Here is a 10383-nt window from a genome sequence, read left to right on the forward strand (position 1 = left end):
CTCCCTGTTGTTTATCTAAAAAGTCTAGGGAAAAATACAAAGTGCAGCTAGCCACAAAACCTCTATAGGTCTTGAGGTTATTTTTATTTTAATCTGTGGCTTCTTAAAACCAGTGACCTCACTTTCTGAATTAGGCAAAAAATCTGGACAAAACAGCACATTCTGAAATAAAACCCTTTAGGCCTTCAAGTGTGGGTCCCAACTAAGCAATCTATGGGTGGCAAGGTGCAATATTTTTAATGGCCCTTTCAAACCAAATCAAAGCACCTTAGAAGGAGCTGTAACAAGTTACAGTTCTGGTTCTCTTTCAGAAGGACTATAGTAGAGGGCAGGGATGACTTGGTTTTTCAATAAAGCGTACGCACAGTGAACACATATGAATGAATTTCAAAAGGTTAAATAATTCTCATGCAGAAAGCCAACTCTCTTTTGACATTAAGAGACTCCTTTATTTTGGGCAGTCCCTACATCAAGGGCTGCCGAAAGCCAGGTAGATATAGTGGGAAGGATCTGTCCATAAATGCCCAGCTCTCATACACTCCCAAAGCATCTGCTTTTGGCCACTGTCAAGAGGAGTTTACTATATCAGAAATGATCCATCCAATTTGGCAGTTCTTATTTTTCTTACAGGCACTGAGAGCCAGGCATACAACTGACTTCAAGAGAAATGGGCCCACTTGGCTACATATCAATGTTCACCCAGTGGTGCATCAGTTCTTTCAGACAGGGACCTTCTGTCCTGTGTCCGTACACCACACAGCACAGAGGGATGCTCAGCCACGAGAACTCCCACAGCTCTGCATATGTCCAGGTGTACGAAACTTAACTGCGGTACAAGGGCTGTAGTCCCAAGCTTTACCCTACACCAACTTCACACAAACCCTGATTTGCCACAAAAGGAAAATACCTCTTTTTCCCATGCACAGGAGACTGAATGCACAAAGAAGTTCAACCTTGGCGTACCTACTTCAACAGTCTTCAGCCGTCTGCTGTCTTCAGGTAATTCCCTTCAGCATCTCCCCTCTCCTTTAACTGTTTGCATCAGTCACCCACTCACTGGATTTGCCCTTGTAGCACATCCCCAGAGACAGAAACACTCCTGCCACTCTGCACTAGCAAAGACACAGGCACCTGATGTCACTTGTAGGTGGTCAAACACCTGCATTCAAAATTTACATCCCCAGACATGCTGCTCTCCACGCACAGAAAATAACCCTGGAAAAAAACAAACAGACCATAAAAACAATTACACCTTCTCCCTCTGGACTGGGGACACAGACACTCCCATTCCCACCACTTCTTCCCAAAATGACCCTTCTGGATTTTTCTTTTAAGAGCCCTGAGTTTCTAAGACATCCACAGAAACCACAGCTTCCAGATCCAGGTTTTCATGGGAAGAATCACACTGTGCCACCAACCCAGAGGTAGCAAACGCTGCTGTGTCTGCACGTGGACAACACCCCCAGAGAACAGGCAGTGAAGCCAACCCCAAACCATCAGACCATCGTTCTTCCCAGCAAGCTGCCAAGGGATCCCTCCAGCAACATAAATTTTGGGGTGCCCTTGCTCTGTGGTCAGCCCCAGTCAAAGACATCTCATCACCGGCCGTTTCCCCATGTGGCACAAATTCATGTCCCTATCATTAAAGAGACACATGGTTTATTTACTCATTACCATATCCAGCTGTTGGCTTTCCTTCTCCCCATATTTCAGGGTAAGTAGTGATTTGACATAAATAATACCCCATTCAGCTACAGCCTGAAAGATATTGTAAATATAAAAAAAGTCTTCATCTCCAATAGCTCTTTTCAAGTGCTCAGTCCAAACCCTACTTAGTATGGGAGTGGGGGGAGGTTGGGAAAGAGAAAACCCAACGCCATTACTTAAATAGCCCCATTAAAAATGAGCACAGAGTGAATTACAGCTTTATTAAACAGATGACATTACATCAGGAATGATGAATCATAATGTTTCTTTTCGGGATTACAACAGTATACGACCTCTTCAGCTGTAATCATTTGCCTCCTATTCCGAGCCACCATCAGGTGTGCTGGCCTCTCTCCCCGTCACGTTAACACCAGCACCGGGGACCCACGGGTGTCTATTTCTCAGTGGCTCACGAACTGCCACGGCTTGCTGCTGTGGGGAAGGGGAGGCAGGGGGACAATCCCACTGGGAAGTCCGGAGGGGATCCTATTTTTTTTTCCCAGCCCTAGATGGGCAGGGAAGGGCTGGATGCCTTCCCAGGGAAGCACAGAGGGTTTCTCCAGGTTTCCAGGCAGGAAGGTGTCTGGAGTCTCAGGCTCACCCTCTTGTCTTGGTTTCTCCTGTGTCAGAGGAGCCGAGCAGGGTGAAGCAACAAGCCAGTGGCCGAGCTCACAGCGGTCACCAATCCCCCCATCCATCTGCACCTCTCAGCAAGCTCACAGATCCATGAGCAGAGCTTGCACACCCTGGTTCCCTCCACAACGCTGGCTCTTGTCTGTCTGGCCCCGTGCTCCCATGCATCCAACAGCCCAGCCACCCTGCCCGCGCGGCCTCAGCCAGCTTCTCCTGAGGTTGCGCTGGGGCAGAGGGACAAAAGCACAGACACACGCAGAGCTCCAAAGCCTCAGGAGAGGAATCCGTGGCAGGAACCAGATTTCAGGGCTGTGTGTCGAGGCTTTTAATACCCAATTCCCTTCCATCATGACGGCTGCATTGGGCATATAGTTGGGATTTCAAGAAGAATAGAAGTATGGGAGGTTGCATAGCACAAGACGACTGGGACCACACAGGGTACAGCAAGAGGCTGTCAGATAAAGGACTCCAGACTGCAGCAAGACATAACCCTCTACTACATATACTGCTCTGCTGGTTTACACACCAGAAAAGCAGACCCACACTACCAAAACACAACACATCCATTTAGCTGGCTCTGTCCTTTGCAGACCTCTTCATAAACTCCTTCAATCCAACCCCATTTCTTCCCCCGTGTGTTTAAATCCACATCATCTCCAAGGCAGGTCACGCACATGGATCAGAAAGAACCCCTCTGAAGACAGACCACCCTCCCCATGTCAGTCCTTGCAGGATTGACAGAGGCACCATTAGGAGAAGACTCAGGGCTCCCAGTCCCCGCAGCCCAGCAGGAAACACCATGGCCCAAAATCACCACGTGAAACGTTTCCCCACGTTTTGTTCCTCTTGTCCTTCTCCCAAGGTTTGCCTGCCACCTATAAATAACCGGGAGAGCGTGACATCCAAACTCCCAGATAAAGCAGTGCCGTGCCACAGCCCCACGCAAGCCAACAGCTTCTATTTTTACATCTTTGGTGAGAACCACGTGTCAGCTATTGACAACACACAAAAAAAAGCCCAGGCGCTCAGATCCCCACTCCCCCTCCACCTTCTGCTCAGGCAGACCTCAGACAAGCGCCCAGCAGCCCCATCTGCTCATCACCTGCTAGCATTTGGGTAGCAGATACGTCAAACTCCCAGCTCACGTTTTCACATGTAGGAGTTTGCTGTCTGAGTGATGAGGCTGTCTGTGCTCCCATTGTGTTTTGCCATCCAGAAGGTTTTTTTCGGAGCCTTTACAAAATACTGCATGCCAGTAGCTCTTATGTAAGTTATCAACCTCCTTGCCCCCATTTTACAGACTGGGAAACTGAGACGCAGAAAGCAGGCAGAAAGCAGAAAGACCTGTGACCTCCTGTGTCTCCCCCTACTGTAGTCCTCTGCCCCTCAGAGATACCCGTCTTCTCCCTCTGAGATGTTCCTCTGTCCATTCATTGCTACAACTGTAGCTGCTTTTGCAAAAAAAACCAACCTTCAACAATAAAAACCTGCCAAGGGATGTTGAGCTCTGGCTTTGGCCCATGGTGGTGGAAAGGTCCAGGGTCTTTTAGTAAGCCTGGTCACACCACGGGAGGCCAGGACTCCTCACCTGCCTTAGCAATAGCAGGTCCCTTTCAATCTCCCCCGAACAGTCATTTGCACCTCTCTTCCCCTAGGTCTCGGTTTGGCCTCTCACCCCCACCACAAAATGCAGAGTCCTACAAAAACAAAGGGCATGTCCCTGGGGGGGGGGAAGAGTAATTAAAATCATGAGGGATCAAGCAATCAAGGTCTCAGCCATGATTCCTACCCTGGGTGGGTGGCAGCAACTAGAGAGATCTGTGACTAAGCATACTAAAAAAATAAATCCAATAACTAGGAAACTGCTAAGTGGACAACTTAAATTCAGCTTTTACACATCAAAATCGACAATGACAATCATTTCTCTTTCCGCTGCAATTGTTGCAACAGCATTGACTAATCTTAAGGAAAAAAATATTTCCACCCTAGATTTCACTCTAGTCTAGAAGTGAGTCAGCTCTCAAACCTCAGCTAGAAAGAAAGGCACTTGCTAGGAAGGATGTGAGAAAATAGAGGGTTAGATTCACCAGGCTCCTCTTGGGTCATGCTAAAATTACTACGATTTAACTTAATGAATAGATTTCCTTTTGTTCCAGCTCCGCTTCGTTCTGCAGCTTTACAGCCCTTATCCCAAGCTAGAAGCAAGCACTATTCAGATAAAATAAAGCCCAGCTTCCCTTTAGCATTACCACCAAGACTTCTTCATAATAATATTTATAAAATAGCTATTAAGATGGGAGGGGATAGTAAAACCACATCTGTAAAAGTCAGGCACTCAGGTTATAAAATACCAGGAATTAAATCTGCCCTGCAACACAAATTCCCTTCCTGCCCACGTGTGTGTTTGTTTCAAAGCATCTTTAATGGCAGGGCCACATCCTGCTTGCTCCTCAGGACCTCTGACTCATCCAAGCTGGGGACTGAGCAAAGGGGTCCCTGAGGCTCTGTGCTGCATCTCCTGACACCTCTTACCACATTGGGCCCCCGTCTCTGCTCAGGCCTGTTTGGCATTAATTGTGGGGGCCATTCGGGTCAGGGCACATCCATTTGGATAGTCCCCACCTCCCTTCGGAGCAGGGAGGCTCAACTACGCATTACTTTGAGCTCTACAGGGCAAAGAGGGAGACAGTGACAGAGGTCACAGCGGAACCACAGGTGACTAGGACAATGGGACTTGCTCCTTGGCAGGCTCGGTTTGGCATCATCTGTGCTTTTTCCAGGGAGCAGGAAAGCATTTTTGTGCAGCCTTTGGCAAGAGCAGTTTTCCAGGGACAATCTCATATGCTGCATGTTCTGCTCCCTTATCCCTTGCTGCTGCAGTCTGCTCGGACAGCTCAGCCCCTAAAGTAGCTCTGAACTCCGATGTCTTCCTATCTTTGCCCTACATACCCACCATCACCAGGAAACCGATAGCAGAGAGGAAAAGGCAGGCTACCTGGCTGCTCTGGATCACTGTGAAGCATTAGCCTCTTGGGGGTTATTAGTAGCCCAGGCAAGAAGCTAACAAGGTGGAGACTTTCCCCAAAAGCTTAACTTGCTGGAACCAAGGATCAGTGCAACCACCAGGACAGCTAGAGGGGAAAAAAGCTCACAGGCAGGCAGCCGGCCAGCCGGCTTGCTGCCAGACACTTGAGATGAGGCTAACGCACAAGACTAAGGGGCGAGGCTGCGATGGCTGACAGGTTGTACCTTCAGAAGTCCTGGAGATCTGCACACCCAGTGAGAGACAGGGCCACAGCAGCACCTCTGATCTGAAAGTTTTCAGAGCATTTTCCAACTCTAGAAGACCCTGATTATCCCAAACTGAGGAGTATCATTTCACTGCAGCCAGCCTCAGTGCTCAGCATATCTGGTTTCCCACACAACCTCAGCTGTGGAGCTCACCCAGCAATGATTACATCGAGCCCCAAAGAGCTTGTCGCGTTGGGAACACACTGAGGAGGGTTGCAAGGACCAGCAAACCAAGGACCGGGGAGGGAAGGCTACCTACACTGGAAGTCTCCAGCTGCAATAACTTTTTGCTGACTTTTTTCAGCATCTTGATGGTGATGAGGGGATGGGAAAGGAGATTTGTGAGAAGAGGAAGAACCACTGTATTTATCCATGCTGACACCCCGCATAACACCAGCCAGAGCATTTCAGCTATAACCCCTGCATTGCGCCAAGCGTTGACACTAATAGGACAACAGCTGAGCAATTAAAAGGAGAGCAGACACAACGAGATATCAAGTCAAAAAGGCTCATGGACAAGAGACAGAAAGACCTAATTTCTGCTTGTTTGCTTTGGTGAGTAGAATATTGTCAGACAGATACCATGCTCAGGAAAAACTACATTTCTGTGTCACCAGCAATTAGTGCCTCTTCTGTAAGAGACTGGAATACTCCTGCCTTTTTGCTGGACCAGATTTTTCACATGGACCTTATAGAAAGCATATCAGAGCTTGGAGTGCACAGCATCCCTCTGCACAGAAAAGTGGCTGAAACAAGCAGCTGGCCCTGCGCTAACCCAGTTCACAAACTGTGGGAAATGAGAATTTACAGTGCCTTTTGCTAGGGATAGAGGCATGGGGAAACACAGAGGAGAGCCTCTGAATCAGGAGGCAAACAGCAACTGACTGAGGTCTTGTTTACACACTTCCCCAGCAGAGTTAACAACCAGTACAGTGTGGGAGTGGTTGTACCGGTTTTGGGGCCCCAGGTATAACTATTCCAAAATCCCTGCACATGGGATTATACATCCCCAGCTCTGTGGGTCCAGGGCAGCCTTGGGGCCCGTGGCTGGTGAGAGGGTCCTGGGGGAAGCAGGGATGCAAGTTTGGGCAGGTGTCTCTTCTAACACATCATTAGACAGACACATGGCAATAGAAAAAGTAAGCAGCAAGAAATAGCCCACTTCAGCCAGGCAGGACTAATGTCCCTAATGTCCCACCCCAGTGCCTTGACCCACTGTCCTAACAAAGCCCTCTGAGGTCTCACAGGAAAGTCACAGCAAAAAGCCACTGGTGGGGCTGAGGACAAGGTCAGGAAGGAAAATCAAGGGCAGGGGACAGCCAGTAAGCACGGACAGACTGGAAAGCCAGACATCAAACCTGGTGTATGGCAGCAATTGAGAGAGGAAGAAAACCAGGACCAGAGGCTGTGTGTCCAGTCACTGCTTTCACAAGATTAAAAATGTAAACTCCCTGTGTACTAGCCTGCCTTGGAGGTACCGCGAGTAACAGGCAATTAGGAGTAATGAAGTAGCAGTAACAGCAGCAACAGGCAAACATCTCTGGGAAAGGAGTGGGTTTGGGCGATAGGTGCAAATCTCCCTCCCTCTTTGAAGAGTGCGTGGGAAGGGGTGTCTGGTGCAGCTCTCGGTTTACTTCTCCACCAGTTTAATGCTTCCTATCAAGCAGTGGTCATATCACATTTAATCTGGGTTAATAGGATCGCTGGCACGCTCAAGGGAGACATTGCTGGGAAGAGGCACAGGCAATGTGACCCATGGGCCTCAGAAAGCCACGGGCACACGTGGCTCTAAAGCCAGACATGTGCTTTGCAGCTGGATCCTCAGGGCATTAATAAAGGTCGATCATACACCGTATGCCCTTCCCCAGTAGGGTGTTAACAGTCTCCCTTTGCTACCCAGCCATGCATTTCCATGTGACTAGCAGGAGCTTAATCCCTCTGAGATCATGATCCATCACCACCAGGGAAACTAGTCAAACAGCTCAAAAAAAAAAAAAAAAAAAAAAGAAATGGGAAGGTGAAGTATCTGCTGAGCACAATGGTAGAAACGTCACCATCTTGGAAAACCAGGCTAGAAAGACAATTTGGCATACCCTAGTCCCTCTTGTGCAATGCAGCAACACCATGAGCAGCACCAGAGCTGAGCTACCTTGGCAATACCTGCAAGTCATCCACTGCCCTGTGCTCTGCAAATACAGCCTGCAATGGAGTAATGCTGCATAGACATCCCATGTGGACACCCCCACTTCCACCCCCACCCAGGAAGTTTAAATGGAGAAGAAACCTAAGATTTAGACAACACTAGCCTGAGCAAGAAAAGGAAAATGCTGGGAAACGTCAGAAACCTGAAAAAAGTGCTAGGGACAAAAACCCACACAAACCTGGAAAATATGGGGAGAGGGAAATCTGAGGAATAAGAGATACGGAAGGGCTGGTAAGAAGGAGATGGAGCTACGTGGAGGCGACTGGGTTATAGGCAATCTTACATCAGTTTATGAAAATATCCCATTAATCTTCATAGCACAATCTTAATTGCAAAATCTTTCATCAGCCTTGTTATTTGTGCACCTGTCACTGGAGACACTCGGAGTTGTTTTGTCGTCATTTCTCACACTAATTAGAGGGGCTTGGGGTGGTTTGTGGGGTGGGATGGGGAGGGGGGGCTGTTGTTTTTTTAATTGTCCTCGAGCACAACTCAGCTTTACAGTAACGCTGCCAATTAGGGTCCCGCCCTGTGCAGGGCTTGTAGGCCTGCTAGGCACATTACAGAGGACTAGAGGGGTTGTTTTAATTAAATACCCCCAGACTAGTAGGGAAATATTTAGAGCAATTTAACAATCTGCTGCAGAGTTGTTAAGCCTCCAATATATCTGCTTAATGTTCATTTGGGTATTTAATAATCTCCCCACCTTATCTAATCCTGTTTAAATTTGAAGAGATGCATCTAAGCTGGTGAAGTAGCTAGTGCTTATTAACAGCCGCTAGTTATTAAAACATATTTGAGATGTCATCACCAGCGAGCAGTCCCAGTAGCAGGCAGGAGACTTGGTGCCTGCAGATGTATTTCTTTCTTAACTGGGGCTGCTCAGGGACAAGACAGGGACAAGCGCTTTCATCACAAGCTCTGCTGTCACCACACCAGTACCCTTAGTTTCCAACCTGCTTCATCTGCCTGTGGAAGGGAAGGTGATGGCCTTATTGTGTAATTAGTCAAAGCTACAGGTTATTTATTTTTAAGGATGTTTTCTAGGACTTCAGCTACTCAGACTGGGGCATTTTTAAGTAACTGGATGTTTTATTTTCTCAGGTTAATGGAAGTTGTGTTTTGTTTTGCTCAGCCCGTTCTTCACAACTTCTGTGAGGTCCACAGAAAAACATTTGCCTGAGGATAACCTACAAGGCCAGAAAGACTTTATTTTGCAAGGTTTTAGTCCAGCTATCCTTACATAATTTGTATGTTTCTAGGCTGGCTGTCCTGTTCTTGGTAGTTTCCTTACCTCAGTTAGATGCACTGCCATTTCCCACAGCAACGCTCTTCAAGTTGCCTTGGCCATCTCTCCTCCATTCTCTCCAAAACAGGTAGCTCCAGTACACTTCGAAATGGTGCCACTCAAAACTGCAATCAGGGCAGGTCCCAAAATATTGCTATCACAGACAAGAAGAGGTTGTTATAGAATACACAACTCTCAACTTGAACAACTCATATAAAGGGAGAGTCAAGCCAACAATTTAAGTGTGAAATGGCCTCCAGGCAAAGCAAAGAATTTTCCTAGCACATGCAGGACACAAACAGTAAGTCCATCTTAAATCCTATGAAACTGAACAGCCTAGAGTGTTTCACAAGCACTAACCCACCCAACTTTAAAGTACCTTCACTACTGAAGCTAGAAAATAGCAGCTGTCTATGTAAAGGGAGGGGGAAACCCTGCCAGCCAATTTAAAACGAGAAAACACATCTGGGAGAAATCTCCTTGCTCAGTCAAACTAGAGACACTGTTCTCAAGAGCTAAGGCCACAATGCCTCAAAGGTTTAATGTCAGCATCCTCAGCTGGGCAAGGTTCCCCATCCCGTCTTGTTCAAGCAAGAGTATCTCAGCTTCCCACCATAAAGGGCTGATTTATATCATAAGTCCGCTTTTGGCCACCTTGTTTTGATAGAAAAATGGACCATTTGGAGAGAGCGAGCCCAGAGGTGACACATCTCTCACATGCGTTGCGCAGGAGCACAGCCATCCCAGTTGGTCCTCATTGATCCAAGAGCAGGTTTCAAACATCCTGCCAGAAATGAGAAGGGAAAGGTTTTTTCAGCCACATCCACGACAGAATATACACAACAGGCTAAAAATTGAGGCAAGGAAGATTAGGTCAGACGAGGGGAAAGAAAAAACCCAACACACTTTCTATGCTTGTTATATTATTCTCGTTAGAAGCCCTGGAAGAGGTTGAGCAACCTCTATCCCCAAGGGTCTTTAAAAACAGGTTAGTCCAGAAAAGACATAGGTAGAGTTGATCTTACCTTGGGGCAGGGAGACAGACTCACACGACCTTGGCAAGGTCCTTCCGATGCCTATTCTTCTGTGGCCCTATGCTGTAGCATAAGCAATGCTGAGCCCTACCCCATCCCCTCTTTGCAAGGGACTGGTTATGGTACCAGTCAGAGGATCCTGTACTCTAGAAACAAGCTAAAACCAGGAACAGATAGTCCATAAACATAGTCCAGCAGAAGCAGTGTTCTGGCCTGCAAGGCTTGTT

Source organism: Ciconia boyciana, chromosome 7 (assembly GCF_034638445.1).
Source record: "Ciconia boyciana chromosome 7, ASM3463844v1, whole genome shotgun sequence".
Classification (NCBI taxonomy): Eukaryota; Metazoa; Chordata; class Aves; order Ciconiiformes; family Ciconiidae; genus Ciconia; species Ciconia boyciana.